The sequence below is a fragment of the Giraffa tippelskirchi genome, chromosome 12 (genome assembly GCF_054371585.1).
Source record: "Giraffa tippelskirchi isolate mGirTip1 chromosome 12, T2T-mGirTip1v1.2.pri, whole genome shotgun sequence".
Taxonomy (NCBI): domain Eukaryota; kingdom Metazoa; phylum Chordata; class Mammalia; order Artiodactyla; family Giraffidae; genus Giraffa; species Giraffa tippelskirchi.
The window spans coordinates 63,157,774-63,181,005 of record NC_137286.1 but is presented as its reverse complement, the minus strand read 5'-3'; positions in this window follow the sequence as shown (position 1 = coordinate 63,181,005).

Below are 23,232 nucleotides of genomic sequence, written 5' to 3'. Positions count from 1 at the left end.
GAATTAGTGTTAATGAAAGGAGGAAAAGAAAACTTATTAAATGCAAAATATAAAATTATAAGCCTTTCCGTAAAATATCAGAAGAAAACTAGGACCCTGGGAAGAGGATGGGAGAGAAAATGTGGGTGGGAGAATGGAGGCCAGAGGTGATGGAGACCCTGACCCATGGGCCCTGCATGACCTGCAGGCTCAGATGGCTGAGATTTGGACAGGACTCAGCTCAAGTGAGGTCACCAGGCAGGTGGCAGGAAGGAAGAGGAGACCACGTGGCCCAGTGCCACCTCTAGGACCCTGGGGCCAGCTCTGGCTTGGGGCTCTGCCCGTGCACTGAAGGGAGGGGCGTGGCGGTACTCATGGCCCCCGGCTTCTCTGCAGGCCTGTCTGTTTTGGGGGGTGGGGAAGGGGGAGGGGAAACAGCTCAAGGCTGCACGGCTCTGTTTCCTTCTTTGTGAAAATCCAGCAGGCCTGGCCTGGCTGCCCTGCGGCTGTCAGGAGGGAGGCGAGAAAAGGCCAGGGAACAGCAGTGGGGACAGAGCCTGCCCACCAGGCGGGCAGGGAGTGGGGACCACCCTGCCCCTCGCATCTCTACCAGAGGAAAGGGCTGTGACGGCACCCTCCTTTTGTGTCTCAGGCTCCTTTTAAGTCTGTTCTCCTCTGGAAGGCTCAGTCTGTCAGCATGGTTCATAAACGCTGTTGCTTGGACAGTATCAAGAACTAAATAAAAGTTCTTGGGCAGGATGGTATTATACAGCTCTTGGTATTATACAAACCGAGACCAAAGGTGACTTTGTAATAATAGGAAGTGACAGTCAGGCAGGCAGGAAGGGCCTTATAAATAGATTAGAAAGTTTGCAATAAGCTTATTTTAGCTTTTCTGGTCCATAATAGTGACGATGTAATAGTCCTTGGTACTCCAAAGCAAAAGACAATCTCCTTCCTTGATTTTTTTCCCTTCTTTTTAGTTCAAAATCTCAAGAATAGGTACAATCTAAATTTCTGAGTTTCTGTAATGAGTACAAAACTCCTTTTAGAAAAATTCTGCGTGCATGTGTGCTAAGTCACTTCAGTCGTGTCCAATTCTGTGTGACGCTATGGACCAGAGCCCGCCAGGCTCCTCTGTCCATGGGGTTCTCCAGGCAAGAATATTGGAGTGAGTTGCATCCCTTACTCCAAGGGATCTTCCCAACTCAGGGATAGAACACTTGTTTCTTAGCCTCCTGCATTTGCAGATGGGTTCTTTACCACTAGTGCCACTTAGAAAACCTATCATACATAACAAGGGCTCCTGTGTGACCCTATTGGTCACAAAGGAAGTGACAATCAGGCAGGCATGGAGGGCCTTATAAATAGATTAGAAGGCTTGCAGTGAGCTTATTTTAGCTTTTCTGGTCCATAATACTGATAATGTAATAGCGTTTGATGATCTGATGCAAAAGACAACATCCTTCCTTGAATTCAGGATCTCACTATTGGCCCAGTGTAGAGATTCCTGGTTAAAGGAGAGCTCTGTTGGGAAAATGTAGAGCAACACATCTGCTATCCTGATGCTCATCTATGAATCCCTGCTTCACACAAGTGCACTCACTGGGTGGGTCCTGGAGGGGAAGCTGAGCTTTGCAGTCCAGGAGCAGGACAAGCTACATGTCCACCACCTCACAAGGAACCAGTAGGACAGCAGACTGCGGGGTCACATGAGCCCTTGTTATGCCTGATAGGGTGTCCATTTGAGATCAACCAAGAAGGCAGCAGATGATTTTGTTAAGTCACCACCAATTTCCCTAAATATACATTTTAGGTGCCAAGCTGAGAAGAATGGTTTGGGAGGCAGGGCTGCCCAAGGGAGGGACTTCAGCCTGTGAAGGGGCAGGAGTCTGACTGCTGACAGTTCTGGCTGATCCCACATTTTCATCTTTGTGACTGTAGCTGGGCTTCATGGTCCAGGAGGGAGACTGGCTCTAGAACAAAGATTGCATGGATCTTGTTTGGGTTTTGTTTCCAATAGGAATCTGACATTTTAGTTACAAAATGTTTTACATTTCTTCTGAGTACACCCTGTGACCCTAGAACAGTCAGGGGAGTTGAGTGGCTACTGTTTTCAGAATTTGTCCACCACAGAACCTAACCCAGGAGCCACCTTTTTCAAAACTGAGTACTGAACTCCCCGGAAGAAGACCCAGCCCAGCCCTGGCCCAGCACTCAGCACCCTCCCCCTGGGCAGGGCCTCAGGGCACTTCTGAGTGGAAGGGTCTTGTTCTGCATTCTCCCCCACCCATCTCTGTCAGCTTGAGTCAGTTAAGGCGCCTGAGCCCTGTAGGGCCAGAACCACCCCCTTAGCCAGACCCTCAGCTTCCACGCACACAGGGCCCGGTTCCGTGGTCTCATATGGGACCTCTGGAGACCCCAGGAATCGCCTTTGTGTGCTTCCAAGAGTGTCATTCACTGTCTGACTGCCACAGGGGGGCTCCGGAAGCACATGTGGACAGGATGACGTGTGGTTTCTCAGTGTAGCCACCCGGGTGACTCGTAGTGAGTGTGTCAATGTGGGTGAGCATATGCGTTCATGTGGTTGTGCATGTGTGTGAGACAGGGCATTGCCAAGGCAGTGCATATGCCAAAACATGCTTTCATTTTTCTTCTTTGGCCGTCCAGAAAGGCTGCCTTCTCCTCACACAGCTGGGTGGGGTTGAGTCTCTCGCAGACAGCCTGATACCCCTGAAGGTGGCCACAGGGAGGGTGGGCACAGATCCCAGGGTGGACAGTCTTTCTTGTTGCACATCCTCCTGAAGCTCTGCAGCCCCAGCTGGAGGTGGGCAGGCCTCCTGGTCTCCTGTGCTGCCTGGGGAGGCTGGCGTCTACAGCTGAGTCCCGAGTTCCCAAATGGCCTTAATTCCATCAACCAGACCACAGGACCTAAGGGAAAGCACATGTTGCCTCTTTCCTGTGACCCTAGTCTGGCGTTCCCTGGAGGCCACCAAGTCCAGAAGGCAGATATGGTCCTTGGGTATTGCCCTCCCTCTTGAAAGTACTGTTTGTCCTCCTTCAGGATAATTTGTCCTCTGAGAGGGGCCGAGGTTCAGGCTCCCAGAGCCACAGGTCCCTTCCTCCACCCGACAACAGTTCCCGGCAGGACCATGGCCTCTGCAGATTGGACGGGTGTCCTGTCTGCCCGGCTGCGGACACTGTTGCCAGCATCTACGGTTCTCCGTCCAGTGGTTTCAAGAAGGCAGACTCACAGCATCAGGGCAAGGAGGATGCTAGGGCAGGGTCAGCTCAGGGACATCCCTTCAAGCTAAGGCCTAGCCTAGTGAGCACCAGCCTGCCCCAAGATCACACACCTGCAGCCAGCGTGGAAGCCTCCTCCCCACCAGGTCGCCTCCTAAACTGACAGGATCAGCACAAGCCAACAGCCATTCCTGACCCCACCTTTCCCCTCACCTCCACCTGAGCCCTCTGAGAACACGTGTGCTTGAAGCACTGCTGTGGTGGTCATTTAATCATTATATCTGGATACCAATTGGTGAGATGAGTCGTGTCAGCAGCATATTTAGAAATCACTGTTTAGTGTGTATGACGGTTGACAAGTTAATGACCATATACCCTTCATCCAAAGCCAGGAAAGGGCTGAGGGAGGGGATGGAGCTGTCAGGAGCACCCTGAGATGGCACCTGTCCCAACACCGCCTGAGCACCCGCGGGTGTCCCATCCCCACCCTGGGGTCCTGGCTCTCCTCCCAGCAGGACCGCGGCCCCAGGGCACAGCAGAGGACGGAGGAGACTTGACTATGTCGCTTTGCTCCCTAGCTTCCTGAAACCTATTTGTGTGCCTGATTTGAGTTCGCCCTCATCACTGCCTGTTTGTGAAGAAGCAGCAGGATTGCTCCTCATTAGAGCTGCATTTCTCAAACTCCACATGCAAACTCATCACCAGTAGAAGTGCAGGTGATGATCCAGCAGGTCTGGGTGGTCACTTCCGCCCGAGTGGCTGACAAGCTCTCGGGACAGTGATGCTGCGCCCCATGGGGTGTGCTCCTCACTGGGGCTGCACCTGTAATCCCCGTGACCAGGCTGCACCCCCTCCCTCCCAGTTACAACCAAACCCCTGCAGCGACCAAACGTCAAGAGCTTTTAGAGCACCAATTTCAATGGACTATTTCCCTTTCCCTGTGCGGGTGTGTGGGTGTCAAGGAAAGCCCCAGGCCTGCTGACTCAACAGAGCCCCTGGGCAAATGCTAGAGAGGCTGATCAGTCAAAGTCAAGAGCATTTTTTGGTCTTCCCCTGGCACTTGCTGTCTGCAGAGAAGCTGCACAGGCTGGAATGCAAGCTCCCACTTCCCTGAGTCTCCAGGAAGCCTCCCCTCGGCTTGCTGCCACCACACATGTCCCCCCCAAGATGTGTTCACTTGGGACAACTGGTGTCTAGACTTGGAGAACAAGAAACAGACCTCTGCAAGAAAGGGAAACCATCACTGGGAAATTTCCAGTGACGGGAGGAGTCGCCAGGTATGGAGGAATCAGTAGCTTCTCACTGAGGCCACAATCTGTCACGTGATAAAGGACAAATGAGCTTCCCCTTAATGTCAACAAGCACAGAAGTGGACACCTTTGCCTCGGGCTTGGAGAGGCAGCTGTCTTTCCTTTGCTGAGACACTAGGGCCGAGTGAGAAAAGAATGCAGCTCTTACTTCCTTCCTCCAAGGTCTCGACCTTGTCAGCTTTGAGTTCCTAGGGCTCTTTTCACTCTCGTGCAGAGGGAGGCTGAGTGGTGAAGAGGGAAAGCATCTCTGACTCCGGAGCAGGAGCCCTCGCCCTGGTCCTGGGTCTTCATGTGGCTCCCGTGTGCACCTGGGTGGGGGGTTCACTTTGTGCTTCAGCAACTTTACCTGTGATATGAGGATGAAAATCACAGGACCACCACCTGCGAATGTGTGATGCCGGTTTCCAGAGGACCCACGCTGGTGGATCTGCCTCATTTCCTGGGAGGCCGCTCGCAGCCCGCCTTCTGTGGGTGGGAGGGCAGCCCCCTGGTGTTGCTGAGCACCCCCTCCAAGGCAAGGCTGTGGCCCGCCTTTCTTTCCCACCCCCCCACCTCCTCGACAGCACCTTTCCAGCTCTTCTGGTCTCTCCTGGGATCCACAGCTTAGGTGGCAGTTTCCCACACATTCCCCCCTCCTCCCCCACTCAGAGGTAGTTTCTGAGAGGGTAATGTATGAGGCACATGCACGTTCTATCTGTGATGGGTAATTTTATGTGTCAACTTGGTTGGGCCCTGATACCCAGACATTTGATCAAACACCAGTCTAGATGTTGCTGTGAAGGTGTTTTTTAGATAAGATTAGCATTTAAATCAGTAGACTTTGAATAAACTAGATGTCCCTCTTTGGTGTGAGTCAGTGTGCCTTGTTCCAATCAGTTGAGGCCTCAAGAAAGAACAGGCTGACCATCCTTAAGCCAGAAAGTGTTCAGCCTTCGGAAGGCCTTTGGACTTGACTGTAGCATCAACCCTTCCCTGCATCCTAGGCTTACCCTGTGGATTTCTTTTTCTCTCTCTCTCCCCACCCCTCCCTTCATCCCATTGGATCTATTTCTTTAGAGGACCCTGACCAGTATCCCATCCAGAAGCAAGTGTCAGCATCATTGCAAATGTGTTCCAATGACAGAGCATATGGAGTTCTAACATCATGAAGAGCTTTTATATCTCATGTAAAATAATAAAACATAATGCAAGCAAAATCAGCCAATATATTTGTCTATATTCTAATTCCTCTTCTTGGGTTCTAAAATCAATGCAAATGGTGACTGCAGCCTTCAAATTAGAAGAAAGCTGTTTCTTGGAAGGAAAGCTATGACAAATCTAGACAGCATATTAAAAAGTCAAGACATCATTTTGCTGTCAAAGGGCCATATAGTCAAGGCTAGGTCTTTCCAGTAGTCATGTACAGATGTGAGAGTTGGACCATAAAGAAGGCTGAGTGCTGAAGAATCGATGCTTTTGAACTGTGGTGTTGGAGAAGACTCTTGAGAGTTCCTTGGACAGCTAGGAGATCAAACCAGTCAATCCTTAAAGAAATCAACACTGAATATTCATTGGAAGGACTGATGCTGAAGCTGAAGCTTCAGAAGTTTGGCCACCTGATATGAAGAGCCGACTCATTGGAAAAGACCCTGATGCTGGGAAAGATTGAAGGCAGAAGGAGAAGAGGGTAACAGAGGATGAGACGGTTGGATGGCATCACTGACTCAGTGGACATGAACTTGGGGAAACTCTGGGAGATGGTGAGGAACAGGGAGGCCTGGTGTGCTGCAGTTGAAGGGGTTGCAAAGAGCTGGACACGACTTGGCGACTGAACAACAACATATTCTAATTCACATAAGCAGTATTAAAGACTTGAAAGTTTCAAGAAAACTTACAGGAAAATTCTTAAATTTGAGAAAATTCTTTCTACTCACTTTATATTTTCTCCTTAATTTGAAAATAAAAATGAATGCAACCTCATTTTCATGTTGGACATGTTTGTCTTGCTGGCAGAAACCAGGGTTGGTGAAGCACAAAGATGGAAGGGCTGAACAGGACAGGGTTTCTAGAACTTAGTAGGCCCCATCTGGAGTTTGCAGGGCACCAGAGCAGGTGGATATTTTTAGCCCCCAGATGATTGTAACAGACAATCAGGACTGAGTAAGAATCCCTTCCTGGGCAGCATCTGACCTTACCTGATGCAGAAGTCCTTTGATGGAGCTCTTGACAGGACACGAGATCAAACAGGACAGTTCAGCAGATGAAACAGGGCAAGAGGTGGACTCTGGAAGGAAAGAGTTTTCCCTCCCATGGGAAGAGGAGTAAGAGAGAAGCATCTGGTTCCAAGGAACAATATACAGCTCTGCTGTGTGCACGGAAGAGAAGCTTATTCCAAGTAGGTAGGGAGAGATGCGGACAGGGAAAGAGCGAGGAGAGGAGAGCCTTAGGCTTCAGGCCCCTGCAGCAATGTTACTGTTACATGGAGGGAGAGAGTTAACTATTAACCAACTCTGCCACTGAATAAGTGCTCTCATTTGGAGGATTATTTTTTTAACATAAATTCTGAAAGTATCGCAGAAAAGTTGTGATATATGGTGATTTTTAATGTGCCTGTGGGTTTGTCAACTTTCAAAAATTACCATGAAGGCCTTTTTGGCAGTGGTTCTCCCAAATTCAACATCAGGCACAGAATTGTTGCCCCACCTACTCCTTCCACAACTGGGCGTGAACTCTTCAACCAAGCCATCAGCGCCTAGAGGAAACACACTCAACCAGATTTGTAAACAAGCAGACACACTGAAAAGTGGTGCTTCAGCAAATCTCCCAGAGCCGCTAAAACATCCCAGTTACTGAAGCAACTTTTTCCTTGATACCTGCCAAACAGTTTATTAATCATATTGTTTCCACTTTTAGTAAGTCCTCTGACCATGGGTGGCAATTTTATGCCATTCAGTTCAGTTCAGTTCAGTTCAGTCTTGTCCGACTCTTTGCGACCCCACAGAATGCAGCACACCAGGCCTCCTTGTCTGTCACCAACTCCCAGAGTTTACTCAAACTCATGTCCACTGAGTCGGTGATGCCATTAAATAGCTGATGTATCATCCCAGTCTGGAGTCTGCTGTCTGCGTGGTGTTGAGAGCTAAGTGGTGAGTAGAGAGATGGAGAGTCTGATGGACAGATGGATGGATGGGTACACACACATAAGAAAGAAGGGGGACAGATAGATTGATAGGCGAATGGATTTGGTAGGGATTTTTGTGTGGGTCCCACAAAACAGTCCCTCTCCAAATGATTTCATTTCATCCTTATAGTAATTCTCCTGAACAGGTAAAGATATAATTGTTTCTGATTTATGGATGGGAATATATCACGACATCTGTATTAAGTCACTCACACAAAATCATACCATTTGCAGGAATCAAAGCAAGGACTCAAAGGACTTATTTTTCCTACATTGCCTCTCAGGAAGTGGCTTCTGTCCTAAACCATCTCTCCTCTCAGAGAGAGAAGGCCCACCCAGTAAAGGTCAGGGAGAAGGGAGTGAGGACCCTTTGTTGACACATATGTATTCATTTGCTACAGCCCAAGAAGGAATATGAAGATGTTTATCCACCCTAGCTTTATCCTTCCAATCAAATGCAAATCTTGGAGAAAAGAGATCTGCTAACCAGCACCAAGGTTCAATGATCATATGGAAAGTTACGGATGATGATGAGACAAGGAATGTACCACAAACTGTCCACAGCTCACCATGAAGATATTGCAGTCCTTAGCTCCTCTTCTGTTTGGCCGTGGACCTTCTCCTGAAACACTGAGATGGGCCCATGGCAGCATTGTTCTGGAGAACTCTCCTGAGCTTCACCCTCTCCAGGTCCCGATGGTCAGGGCCAAGAGGCCTTCTGAGCCAGCAGCCAGCGATAGGTCTCAACCCACTAGTCTTGTGGGTTTATTCCTGTGAAGTTGTCTCTGTGTTTCCCACACTAAAAACAAAAACCAAAAACTGAATTTCACTGTCCTCAATCTCAATAATCTTGAATAGGGACTCATTTATTCAACACTTTAATTCAAGGAACATGGTATTCAGGAGAAATCAAGTCCATCATCTGTGGCAGACAACTGATGTCAAATGAGCTCCCCTTCCCTCTGGGATTCTGTCCAGTTTCTAGAGTTCCTTCTGATTTCTACAAGTTTCTCTCAGATCTTGTCGTCTCTGTGTACTAGAGATACAACAGCCAAGAGTACGCTCTGTCTGCTGCAGTGCCTTCTCTCCCCACTAAACCCCTCCTCCCAGGGAAATCCTCCCCGCTTAACTCCAGGCTGCCCAAGTTTACCAGTACAGTAGGAGTGATCTCGGGCGGAGAGCAGTGAGCTGTCCTGAAGAGAGATCTTGGTTCCCTGCCTAGAAATTAAACCTCGGTAACCTGGATGGAAATCGGGAGTCCTAGCCACCGGGCCCCCAGGGGCTAGAGGCCAGAAGCAAAGTGGCCCTTGCTCTTGCCCCTGTTTGAAAGCAAGAATGTCTCAAGGAGGCAAAAACCGTAAGTGTGGAGTGAAAGTCACTCAGTCGTGTTTGACTGTTTGTGACCCCATGGTCTATACAGTCCATGGAAATCTCCAGGCCAGAATACTGGAGTGGATAACCTTTCCCTGCTCCAGGGGATCTTCCCAACCCAGAGACCCAGCCCAGGTCTCCCACATTGCAGGCGGATTCTTTACCAGCTGAGTCACAAAGAAGACAAGGCCCAAATGGAGATGAAATATTTATAATACATATTCGACAAAGAACTTGTATCCAGAATATATAAAGAACTATGACAACTCAATGATAAAGAACTTAATTTCTCTTTTGAAAATTAAGCAAAAGACTTGAATAAATACTTTATAGAAGAGAGTAAACAAATAACTGCTGAACATATAAATAGGAGGTCAATATCATACATTTCAGCAATGACATCATGAGATACCACTTTACACCACTAGAATGTCTAAAGTTGAAAAGACTGACAACTCCAAAGCCTGGCTAGGATTGAGATCAGCCTGGGAACTCACCCGCTTCTGGTGAGAGTGTGAAATGGCACAGCCACTCTGGAAAGCAGTTTGATAGTTTCTTACTCTATCACCCCATCTCTCAGCAGTGTCACTTTGGTGCTGACCTAAGAGAAATAAAAATACATACTCACAATAAGAGCTACACAGAAATATTTCTAGCCAGGTTGTTTATTGTAGCTTCAAATCGAAAAAGTCCTAAACGTTCATCATCGAGAGAACTGATGACAGAATCATGTGATGGAACACAAACCAGCAACAAGAATAGCATTAATGATTCACATTAACAACATGGATAAACCTCAAAATATTACATTGATAAGAAGTCAGACACCACACTGAGATTCAAGAACAGACAATACTAACCTTCAGTGACAGAAATTTGTTCAGTGATAAGGGTAGGCAAGTGGGCACCTCCAGAGTATGGTTATGTCTTTACAAAAAATTAAATAAGTGTTCATTAAAATCTGTTCACTTTACTGTATGAAAAGTATACCTCAGTAAAAGCAAAAGTTGGGAGTGACCACTTGCTTCTCCTTGATTCCACGGACTACTGCAAGCCTTGGGCCCTGGGCTTAGAACAAGTTCTACCAGCCACCCCAGGACCAGCTGGAGCAGGCTGGCCTGCAGCCAGGGTGGGGATGGGGCAGGGGGATGAGGGAGGTTGGCTACAGGCACAGAAGTTCAAAGGAGCCATCGCACCAGCCTTTTCTTCTTCCTCAGAGATGGGTGGGTGAGCCAACTTCCCCCAAGATGAGACTTCACAGCAGCCTCTCCACGGCAGACTGGAAGCTCCAGCTGGAAGCCAGAACTTGGCAATCATAGCCCCGTTTCTGGAGCAGGGGAAGCATCAGAACATAGAGTGCGCTCCGTGGGTCAGGCTGCCCTGGCTCCCACTCAGGGCCTCAGTCCTGGACCAGCTGCCTGTCCCCTTCATCACAGCGGTGGGAGCACCGGCTCCCCGGGCCGTGCAGGAGCTCAGGCTGTGAGATGTATCGGGCTGGGCAGTGATGCTTAACACTTTCCCCTCAGCTTTCTGTTGTGCATTACTGTCAGCATCATCTTCTGTCTCTCTTCCCTCCCTCTCCCCCTTCCCTTCCCCCCTCCTCCCCTTCCCTCTTTTTCCTTCTTTTATTGTAGCTCCCAAAGACACTCAATACACCATTTTCAAGACAAATAGATAGTGCCCTCCCTGTATTTGGTTCCAAAAGTTGAAGAATAAAAAAGACTTTGCTCAGGACAGAGCAGTTAGGAGTGAAAAGAAAGCAGGACTTTTATTTTCATAGACAACTTTTTCATACTTACTAAATTCAGTTCAGAGAATGTCGGCTGAGCACCTGTTCCACCTTGGGCCCTGTGCCAGCTGCCTGGAAACAAGAAGGAGTAAATGCATTCTATCCCCTCAAAGAGCTGTCAGACCTTGTGTCGCAAGAGCCTTGAGAGCTTCCCAGAAGAACTTCGGGTGAAGCAAACAACTGTATGTACATCATGTTTCCTCCCCTCAATAATCCATTATGTAAGCCCAGATTGTTTTTTTAATATTTTCAATTTGTTTGAAAGTAAAAATAATTTACTTGGCGGCAAGGTTTAGACTGACGACAAATTTCCAGAAGAAATTGAGGAAGCCTTCAGAAGTTGATCAGCAAAATTGGATGGAATAGAAACTTTTGAGCAGAGGCTTTGAGACAGTGCTTATGAAAAGGACTTCTTACACTTGGAATCTCTTCATGTGCTGATAGTGAGAAGGGTTCTTGGCAAGGGTTGTGGGGACAGGGGTACAGCTGACAACAGGACACAGTCAGGAAGCAGCTCATTGCAATTCAGAATGAAAAGTGCCCTGTGAAGTGTGCACAAGGGGTGATGCTACTGCGAGGAGGCTCAACTGTCATGCGAATTCCAAGGGGAGACATGACATGCAGAGGGAGAAGGACTTTACCAGAGGAGAACAGAATGAGTCTGACAAGTGTTACTCAGGGGGAACAAGCCGTACTGACAGAGTCTCTGCTTGGCCAAACTCCCGTCGGCAACTGTGAGCTCTTCTTCAACTAGGCCCTCCCTTTGGCATGATCCTAAGGGCCTGATTTTATTTTTTTTATTTTTTTAAATAAATTTATTTATTTTAGTTGGGGGCTAATTACTTTACAATATTGTAGTGGTTTCTGCCATACATTGACATGAATCAGCCATGGGTTTACATGTGTTCCCCATCCTGAACCCCCCTCCCACCTCCTTCCCCATGGCCTGATTTTAGTAAGAAGACTGATTGTCAGTTTAGCCAGCACCTCCTGCCCTCAACACCTGGTCACTCTTGAAATCTGACCAGATTCCTCACTCCACTCCCCCCCCCACGCCAAGGACTCCTGCTTCATCTGGCCCACCCTCAGCAAGGATCCTACAAGGCTGCTTTTGCCAGCATCTCTCCACCCTTGTCTCCTCTTAGGAACTGTGTCCACTGACCCCAACAGGCCCTTGGCTGCCCTATGTTCAGAACTGCACCTGGTTCTGTACTGATGTCTCCTTTTCCTTCTTGCCATAGCTCCTGAGTAAAATCTAATTTTACCACTTTAACTACTGTCCAGCTCTGTTTTTTCTTTGATGTGTCTATTGGGACAGGCTGGGCTATACAGAGTAACAACATCTTGAGGATTTCAGGCCCTTAAAACAAGGAGGCTTTTGTATCCATCTTGGTAACATCCACCTCACTGGCGTGGGCTCTGCGGGTGATGTCTCCTTCAGTGGCAGAACCTCCGCCTCCAGCGCTGATAACAGGATGCAGTCAGGAGGCAGTGTGGTCACACCTGAGGGGGACGCACACGTCACGGGCTTGCTCTTGGGGGCTGCTTTGCTGAGCTGACCTGGTCTGTTCCCCTCACATTCTGTCACCTAAACCATGAGGTTACCGGGCCCTTCATACATGTCTGATACCACGTGGATGGCTCAAAGGGCCTGCTCGACCACAGTATATAGTTTGAACTCTGCTGTGGGATGCCCTTTAAGACAGGGAAGAGACACCAGAATCATGTTTCAGAAAGATAATCCCACTGGTGTCCTGGTGACAGCAGATAGGGAGGAAGCCTCTGCATCTCCAATGATGCCAAGTGGAGAAATAATGATGGCTTTGAGAGACATTCCTGAGGTAAAGTGAATGGAATTCGGTGAAAGGCTTCACCGTGAGTTGACAGAGTGAAGGGCTCCAGGATGGGGCATTTGGGAGTGGAGGTGGTGACGGGTCATCTGTGGAGCAGAACGTCGCGGGAGAAGCCAGGCTGGGGCTCCCAGACCCTCACAGCCCTCCTGGAGGGTGAGGCACCGCGCCGTCAGTCCAGTTATCTCGGTGGGCGCTGGAGGTCTGGCCATCAGCAGAAGGGGGCACAGAGCCTGAGGAGACTCAGAAGCAAGCTGGCAAGGAGAGGGCAGGGCAGAGCACCCAGGATGCTGAGGGGACAAGGTCTCTCGGAAGCAGGGCTCAGCCCACCCTCCAGCCTACCACGGAGTCTGGAGAAATAGAACTGAAAAAACACATCCATTTGGACAATTATAAATTCTCAGTGTATTTGCAAGAGTGATTTCAGTGCGGGGTTGGAGGCAGACATCCCCAAAAGGCTGGAATTCATCAAAGGATTCTGAACAGGCTCTTCTAACTCCTTGGAAATTCCCTGCTTCCTTACACTCCCAAATCAGCACGCAGAGCATCTCTCTCTAGAACTTTCCTTGACACTGTCCTCTCCAGGCCACCTGCATCCCTTTCCCTCAGCTGGTCTTGCTTCTGGAGGCCCATGTGACCATCTGTACGTGCGTTCCCACCCCGTCTGGAATCATCGCCTGGCTCTGGAGGCCCAAGTGACCATCTGTACGGGCGTTCCCACCCCATCTGGAATCATCGCCTGGCTCTGGAGGCCCAAGTGACCATCTGTACAGGCGTTCCCACCCCGTCTGGAATCATCGCCTGGCTCTGGAGGCCCATGTGACCATCTGTACGTGCGTTCCCACCCCATCTGGAATCATCCCTGGCTCTGGAGGCACGTGTGACCACCTGTACGGGCATTCCCACCCCGTCTGGAATCATTGCCTGGCTCTGGAGGCCCATGTGACCATCTGTACCACGCGTTCCCACCCCATCTGGAATCATCGCCTGGCTCTGGAGGCCCATGTGACCATCTGTATGGGCGTTCCCACCCCATCTGGAATCATCGCCTGGCTCTGGCTTCTGTGCTGCACCGAGAACGGGGACTGTCTTGTGCTATCTTTGCAAACTTAGTGTCTGTCTCCAAGGAAGATTTTTGAAATGTAACGTAAAGAAGATAAAGAGGCAAGAACAGCTTGAGGGAATGATGGGGATAAGCACATTTACAGAGGAAAGAGAAGTCAATAAAGAGAAAGACTGAACATAAAAAAGAGACAGCAGACCAAAGACTAGACGTTTCTTTTCTATGGGAGTGCAATAGCCTTGGCATGAAGACAGACAGTGTCTCTGAGTCAGAGGCTCCTCTGAAACAGTCGGGTTTCAGCTCAATAGACTCAAGGAGAACCTTGTTAGCTCCTGCCAGATTTTCAGTGATTTATGTGCAGGTCTTATTTTACTGCACTTTGCTTTTCATGTTTCACAGATAAGTGCATTTTTTACAAATTGAAGGTTTGTGGCAACCCTGTATCAAGCAAGTTTTAGGCATCATTTTTTCCAATAGCGTTTGCTCACTTCTTGTCTCTGTCACTTTTGGTAATTCTAACAGTGTTTCAAACTGTTTCTTTTATAATTATATATGTTATGGTGATCTATGGTCAGTGATCTTTGATGTTACTGTTATAATTCTTTTTGGGAGGACCTTGAAATGCAGTCACATAAGACAGCGAATTTAATTAACAAATGTTGTGTGTGTTCTGACTGTTCTGCTGACCAGCTCTCTCCATTTCTCTCCTTCTCCTCAGGTATCCTTACTTCCTAAGACACAACAATACTGAAATTAGGCCAATTAATAACCCCACAATGGCCTTTAAGTGTTCAAGTGAAAGAAGAGTTGCATGTCTCACTTAAAATCGAAAGCTAGAAATGATTACTGAGGAAGGCATGCCAAAACCCAGAATAGGCCAAGAAGTAGTAGGCCTCTTATGCCAAACAGTAAGCCAAGTTGTAAATGCACAGGAAAAGTTCTTAAAAATTAAAACTGCTGTTACCGTGAATACACAAATAAATAAGAAAAACAAACAGCCTTATCAATTAGATGGAGAAAGTATTAGTGCTCTGGATAGAAGAAAAAAAGGAGCCATAACATTCCCTTAAGTCAAAGAATAATTCAGACCAAGGTCTTCAGTTCAGTTCAGTCACTCAGTCGTGTCCAACTCTTTGAGACCCCATGGACTGCAACATGCCAGGCCTCCCTGTCCATCAGCAACCCCCAGAGCCTACTCAAACTCATGTCCACTGAGTAGGTGATGTGATCCAACCATCTCATCCTTGGTCGTCGCTTTCTCCTCCCGCCTTCAATCTTGCCTGCCATCAGGATCTTTTCCAATGAGTCAGCTCTTCTCACCAAGTGACCAAAGAATTGGAGTTTCAGCTTCAGCATCGGTCCTGCCAGTGAATATTCAAGGTTGATTTCCTTCAGAATTGACTGGTTGGATCTCCTTGCAGTCCAAGGGACTCTCGAGAGTCTTCTCCAACACCACAGTTCAAAAGCATCAGTTCTTCAGTGCTCAGCTTTCTTTATAATCCAACTCTCACATCCATACATGACTACTGGAAAAACCATAGCCTTGACTAGATGAACCTTTGTTGGCAAAGTAATGTCTCTGCTTTTCAATATGCTGTCTAGGTTGGTCATAGCTTTTCTTCCAAGGAGTAAGCATCTTTTAATTTCATGGCTGCAGTCACCATCTGCAGTGATTTTGGAGCCCCCCAAAATAAAGCCTGTCACTGTTTTCATTGTTTCCCGATCTATTTGCCGTGAAGTGATGGGACCAGATGTCATGATCTTAGTTTTCTGAATGTTATTCTTTAAGCCAACTTTTATAAAAAATTAATTTATTTATTTTAATTGGAGGCTAGTTACAATATTGTGGCGGTTTTTGCAGTACATCGACATGAATCAGCCATGGGTGTACATGTGTCCCCCCACCCCAAAGCCCCCTCCCACTTCCTTCCCCATCCCAGCCCTTAAGCCAGCTTTTTCACTCTCTTCTTTCATGTCCATCAAGAGGTTCTTTAGTTCTTCTTCGCTTTCTGCCATAAGGGTGGTGTCATCTGCACCTCTGAGGTTATTGATATTTCTCTCAGCAATCTTGATTGCAGCTTGTGCTTCATACAGCCCAGAGTTTCTCATGATGTACTTTTCATATAAGGTAAAGAAGCCAAGTGACAATATACAGCCTTGACGTACTCCTTTCCCAATTTCAAACCAGTCTATTGTTCCATGTCCAGTTCTAACTGTAGCTTGTTGACCTGCATACAGATTTCACAGGAGGCAGGTAAGGTGGCCTGGTATTGCCATCTCTTGAAGAATTTTCCACAGTTTGTTGTAATCCACACAGTCAAAGTCTTTGGTTAGTCAATAAAGCAGAAGTAGATGTTTTTCTGGAAATCTCTTGCTTTTTTGATGATCCAACAGATGTTGGCAATTTAATCTCTGATTCTTCTGCCATTTCTAAATCCATCTTGAACGTCAGGTAGTTCACGGTTCACATACTGTTGGACAGAAGTTCATGACATTGTACAGGAGGCAGTGATCAAGACCATCCCTAAGAAAAACAAATGCAAAAAGACAAAATGTTTTTGAGGAGATCTTACAAATAGCTGAGAAAAGAAGAGAAGCTAAAGGCAAAGGAAAAAAGGAAAGATATACCCACTTGAATGCAGAGTTCCAAAGAATAGAAAGAAGGCATAAGAAAGCCTTCCTCAGTGATCAATGCAAAGAAATAGAGGAAAACAATAGAATGGGAAAGACTAGAGATGTCTTCAAGAAAATTAGAGATACCAAGGGAACATTTCATCCAAAGATGAGTACAGTAAAGGGCAGAAATGGTATGGACCTAACAGAAGCAGAAAATATTAAGAAGAGGTGGCAAGAATAGACAGAAGGACTATACAAAGAAGATCTTAATGACCCAGATAATCACGATGGTGTGATCACTCATCTAGAGCCAGACATCCTGGACTGTGAAGTCAAGTGGGCCTTAGGAAGCATCACTACGAACAAAGTTAGTGGAGGCGATGGAATTCTAGATGAGCTATTTCAAAGAGGATGCTGAGAAAGTGCTGCGCCTAATAAGCCAGCAGATTTGGAAAACTCAGCAGTGGCCACAGGACTGGAAAAGGTCAGTTTTCATTCCAATCCCCAAGAAAGGTAATACCAAAGAATGTTCAAACTGAGGGCTTTCTCAGTAAAGTTTTAATTCAATTCTCAGCTGATGAGTGGGGTGTGCTTCCTCCCTGGTAGTGTTTTGGCCTGAGGTGACCCAGCCCTGGGGTCAATGGGCTCTATGGTTGGGTTGATGGCAACCTCTGAGAGGGTTTACGCCATAGGGGACCTTCCCAGACTGCTGTTGTCAGTCCCTCTGTCCCCATGGTGAGCCCCTTCCAACCCACGCCTCCACAGGAGCCCCTCCAACACTAGCAGGCAGTTTTGGTTCAGTCTCCTGCGGAGACACCGCTCCTTTCCTCTGAGTCCTGGTGTGCACGAGGTTTTGTTTGTGTCCTCCAAGGCTGGAGGCTCTGTTTGCCGCAGTCCTGCAGAAGTCTTGTAATCAAATCCCACTGGCTTTTGAGGTCAGATTCCCTGGGGATTCCCAGTCCCTTTTTTGGGCCCCCAGGCTAGGAAGCCTGACCTGAGGTTCCTAACCTTCACTACAGTGGGAGAACGTCTTCGGAATTATCGTTCTCTGATTAGTGAGTCACCTACCCAGCAGCTATGGGATTTGATTTTTATCATGATTGTGCCCCTCCTGCCATCTTGATGCAGCTTCTTTTTGCCTTTGAACGTGGGGTAACTTTTTTCTCGTGGGTTCCAGGGTCCTCCAGTAGATGGTCGTTCAACAGCCAGTTGTGACTTTGGCACTCCCATAAATGTGTTTCTTTATAATAAATTTAGACACTCATGGGGTGATAGCAAAGCTATCGCTATCTTATTCACTAGTGATGTTTCATTATTGTGTTCTTAGGATATGCTTTTAAATTCTCTCCCTTTATACCTTAGGGTGCCAAGGGTGATGGGTGGCCTTTACACTAAATTCTGTCATCCACAAGACCTGAGATAGCAGGAAAGGCAGAGAGGAAGGCTGGAAAAAGTACTTCAGGAATGTATCCTTCCTCTAACTCAGCACAAGTACCCCTCCCTCATTTGCCTGCTGAGTTTTCTCTTGCTTCACATATATGTAACAGAGATATTTTGCAAATCCTAAACATTAAGTCTTCAGATTTACCTTAAAGTTCCGCACCCTTGAAGCTCCTTCTGTCTGAGGTCAGGGTCCCTAGCAGAGTGCACTTCACCTCTGGGCAAAGGAGCAGGGTGATTAGGACACGTCCTAAAGATTCCTGCAGCCCTCTTCCCAGGGCCAGGACCAGTCCTGGGAGAGCCAGACTGGGAGAGAAAAAGAGCACCTACCCCAATAAGTATTTGGGACACAGTTATGTTTAAAAGTTGAAATTGAAAGTGAAAGTCACTCAGTCGTGTCTGACTCTTTGTGACCCCATGGGCTGTACAGTCCATGGAATTCTCCAGGCCAGAATACTGGAGTGGGTAACCTTTCCCTTCTCCAGGGGATCTTCCCAACCCGGGGATTGAATCCAGATCTCCCACATTGCAGGCGGATTCTTTACCAGCTGAGCTACCAGGAAAGCCCAACTATACCCATGGTTGGTATGCTGCTGCTGCTGCTGCTAAGTTGCTTCAGTCATGTCCGACTCTGTGCGACCCCATAGATGGCAGCCCACCAGGCTCCCCCGTCCCTGGGATTCTCCAGGCAAGAACACTTGAGTGGGTTGCCATTTCCTTCTCCAATACATGAAAGTGAAAAGGGAAAGTGAAGTCGCTCAGTCGTGTCCGACTCTGAGTGACCCCACGGACTGACTGCAGCCCACTAGGCTCCTCTGTCCATGGGATTTTCCAGGCAAGAGTACTGGAGTGGGTTGCTATTGCCTTCTCCGGCATGGTTGGTATAGTTATCATGAAATATTGATACAAGCATCAGTTCTGCTGAACTGCTGGAGTTATTAAACTGGGTGCCAGCTTATTTAATACTTTAATAAGGAGCACATCTTATGTTAGGAAAACACTCAACCTTCCCTCCTGCATGTCTCCTGTACTCCCCACGCAGATAATGTCATATCTGATGCTTCTGGTCACCATACATATGGGTTTCCCCTCACCAAGCAACTTTGCAACACCAGTTGAGTGTCCTACAGCTTAACTCAGTATGTGGTGTCCTACACGACACTATATACCGGGAGATAGTATCAGAGCCCACAGGTGAAGGGCTCAGTTCCACAAGACCATTTCAGGTGCCAATCACAAGTAATAGGTTCCCAGGTTGCCCACAACTTCTGTCCCATTTGGCTACAATCAGAAGTTCCCACAACCCCCTTCTCATTTAATGAATTTGCTAGAGTGAGCAGCTGACAGAACTCAGGGGAACACGCACATCAATGTATTAAAGCACATGAGAAAGGATACAGATAAACAGCTTGATGAAGAGATACTTAAGGCGAGTTCTGGGAGGGTCCCAAGCACAGGAGATTTTGTCTTGTGATCCTGGGGTGCATTACCCTCCCAGTACACAGATATGTTCACTAACCCACAAGTTCTCCAAAGACCATACTTCAGGAATTTTAATGGAGGCTTCCTCATGTAGGCACAATGTATTTTAACTCCATTTCCAGCCCCTCTATCCTCTCTAGAGAAGTGAGGGGGTGGGATGGAAAAATTCCAAGCTTCTAAGCATGGTTTGGTCTTTCTGGTGACCAGGAGCCACTGAGGAACCCTTTAAAGTATTACTTTCAAATTATTTTAATTTACTTTATCTACTTTGGAGAATAATCTTGTTCTATGTACATATAAAATTAATATCTTTTTATTGAGTTATAATTGATCTGCAACATTGTATTGGCTTCCCCAATGGCTCAGCAGGTAAAGAATCTGGCTTCAATGCAGGAGACACTGGAGACGTGGGTTCAATCCCTGGGTTGGGAAGATCACCTGGAGAAGGAAATAGAAACCCACTCCAGTATTCGTGCCTAAAAGTCCCATGAACAGAGGAGCCTGGTGCACTACAGTCCATGGGTCACAAAGGGCCTGACATGACTGAGCAACTAACACACACACACGCATAGTTGATTTATAATATTGTATTAGTTTCTGGTGTACAGCAAAATGATTCAGTTACACATACATATCTATTATTTTTTCTGATTCTTTTCCACTTGATGCTATTACAAAATATTGAGTATAGTTCTCTGTTCTATACAGTATGTTCTTGTGATTTATCTATTTTATATATAGCAGTGTACATATGGTATTCCCAAACTCCTAATTTATCTGCCCCCCTATCTTTCTCCTTTGGTAACCATAATTTTTTCTCTGTGTATACTTGTATCATATTGTTAGATTCCATATGTAAGTATATCATATGATAATTATCTTTCTCTTTCTAACTTACTTCACTTAGCACGATTATGTCTAGGTCCATTCATGTTGGTGCAAATGGCATCATTTCATTCTTCTTTTGGCTGAGCAATATTCCATTGTATAAAAAGTACTTAAATTATTTTAATTTACTTTTCACAACTGGATGTTGTTTCTGCTTTGGCTCAGCCTCTTCATTCCTTCTGGAGTTATTTCTCCACTCTTCTCCAGTAGCATATTGGGCATCTACCGACCTGCGGAGTTCATCTTTCAGTGTCCTGTATTTTTGCCTTTTCATACTGTTCATGGGGTTCTCAAGGCAAGAATGCTGAAGTGGTTTGCCATGCCCTTCTCCAGGGGACCACATTTTGTCAGAACTCTCCACCATGACCCGTCTGTCTTGGGTGGTCCCACATGGCATGGCTCATAGTTTCACTGAGTTAGACAAGGTTGTAGTCCATGTGATCAGTTTGATTCATTTTCTTTGATTGTGGTTTTCATTCTGTCTGCCCTCTGATGGGTGAGGGTAAGAGGTTTGTGAAAGCTTCCTGGTGGGAGGGACTGGCTGTGGGTAAAACTGGGTGTTTCTCTGTGGTCAGGCCCATACTCAGTAAATCTTTAATCCAATTTTCTGCTGGTGGATGGGCAGTGTTTGCCCCCTGTAGTTTGGCCTGAGGACAAACTATGGTGGGGTAATGGCAGTAATGGCAACCTCTTTCAAAAGGACTCATGCCAGCATGCCAAGGCTCCCAGGACTGTTGTAGTCAGTGCCCTTGACCCCATGGCCGGCCACTGTTGACCCACATCTCTGCTGAGGACTCCTGGACACCCACAGGCAAGTACGGCTCAGTCTCTTGTGGGGTCCTTGCTCCTTTTTTCTGGGTCCTGGGGCTCACAAGGCTTTGTTGTGTCCTCCAAGAGTCTGTTTCCCTGGGAGTTCTCAGTCCTTTTGCTGGATTCCCAGGTTAGGAAATCTGTTGTGGGTCCTAGAACTTTTATGATAGTGCATGAACTTCTTTGGTTCCCCCGTTTGTGGGTTGTCTGCTCGGAGGCTCTATGGTGGACCTGGTAGTGACCTCCCCCAAGAGGACTGATGCCACATGCCATGCCGCCCAGGTCTGCTGCAGCCAGAGCCCCATGGCAGGTGACTGCTGACTCGTACCTCCACAGGAGACACTCAAGCACTCAAATGAAGGTCTGGCTCAGTCTCTTATGGGGGTCACTGCTCCTTTCCCTTGGTCCTAGTACACACAAGGTTTTGTTTGCACCCTCCAAGCATCTCTGGAGGGTCTGCAGATTGTGACTTCAACCATGAAATTAAAAGATGCTTGCTCCTTGGAAGAAAAGCTATGACAAACCTAGACAGTGTATTGAAAAGCAGAGACATTATTTTGCTGACAAAGGTCTGTATAGTGAAAGCTATGGTTTTTCTAGTAGTCATGTATGGATGCAAGAGTTGGACCATAAAGAAGGCTAAGAGTCAAAGAATTGATGCTTTTGAACTGTGATGTTGGAGAAGACTCTTGAGAGTCCCTTGGACTGCCAGGAGATCCAAGCAGTCCATCCTAAAGGAAATCAGTCCTGAATATTCACTGGAAGGACTGATGCTGAAGCTGAAACTCCAATACTTTGGCCACCTCATGCGAAGAGCTGACTCATTGGAGAAGACCCTGATACTGGGAAAGATTGAGGGCAGGAGGAAAAGGGGAAGACAGAGGGTGAGATTGTTGGATGGCATCACTGACTCAATGGGCATGAGCTTGAGCAAGCTCCAGGAGTTGCTGATGGACAGGGAGGCCTGGCGTGCTGCAGTCCATGGGGTCGTAAAGAGTCAGACACGACTGAGCGACTGAACAACAACAAATCCACTTTGGAGAGTTAAGTTGGTTTGTCTATGTACAAATAAAAGTAGCATTCTTAGCTTATAAGTGGAAATTAGTTAATATTTTTTGAGCTTTTCCTCAGTCAGAATAGCATTGTCTATCTCCTGGACTCAGATCCTAGCTCTCCCACCTAATGTTGTTAATAACCTTCCTCTGGCCTCAATTTCCCTCATCTGGAAAAGGAAAAAAATTAGAATATAACTCACAGTCTTTTGTGAGATGTAAGGTCGTCCATCTATAGAAACCAGTTAGATATCTACTTTACAAGGAGTATTTGAGGATGTTACCTAACTTAGTTTTGAAATGTGTAGGTGTCACCTGACATGACTGATCTCATGGACCTGGGTCCCTCTCCCCACCCCGCCACCAGTCACTGCCTCCAAAGCTTGAGAGATTAGATAGAAATGAAAAATGTGTGTAAAATATACTTGGTGCTGGGAATACAGAGAGCTGCTTCTCATTTACACTTAACTATGAAAACCAGAGTGCCTCACAGACTTTTACGCCTGTGTCTCAAGAGAATCAAATTAACACCATTACCATTTAAACAGTTGAATCAAAATCACACTACAGAGCTCTCACTGCTGTGTTGGGGGAAGGGAGTGGAGGGGTGTATGGGGGAGGATTCATAAAAGCGTCCCCAGGTATATTCCCTCCCCATTGCTTTCCTGGAACATGCTTAATATTCTGCAGTACATAATAGGTTAAGAATGTATGAGGATAATTTATAAAAGGTTATTATAAGATCTGTAAGCATTTATAGCATATCTGTAAACTTTTTTTTTCACAAAAATATGGGACTATTATCTTAAGGAGTATATGTTTATTTAAAGAAATCTTTCTATAGCCTCAGGTTGGGTCTCTGATTTTTGTACCTGGCCACTTTTGGGGACCCCTCAGAGCAGAGAGAGGGAACAAGGGGGCCACCGAGAGGGGGCAGTTGCCCTGACTCCTTTGTAGGATGGCTAGCGGAGAGGTGGCACAGAGAAGCAGAAAGGCTCCTCATGAGACGTCCAGGCTCACAGTAGTCCCGTGCCTCTCATTCAGGCAGGAGACTTCACCCAGGGGACTGAGAGGCTTAGGAGTGCCCTGTGCACAACCCAGAAGAAATTTTGTGTACCAGGGACTTAGGTTTATTCTGACTGGTATTGAGGAAACACTGAATGCCGGGGTTTTCTATTC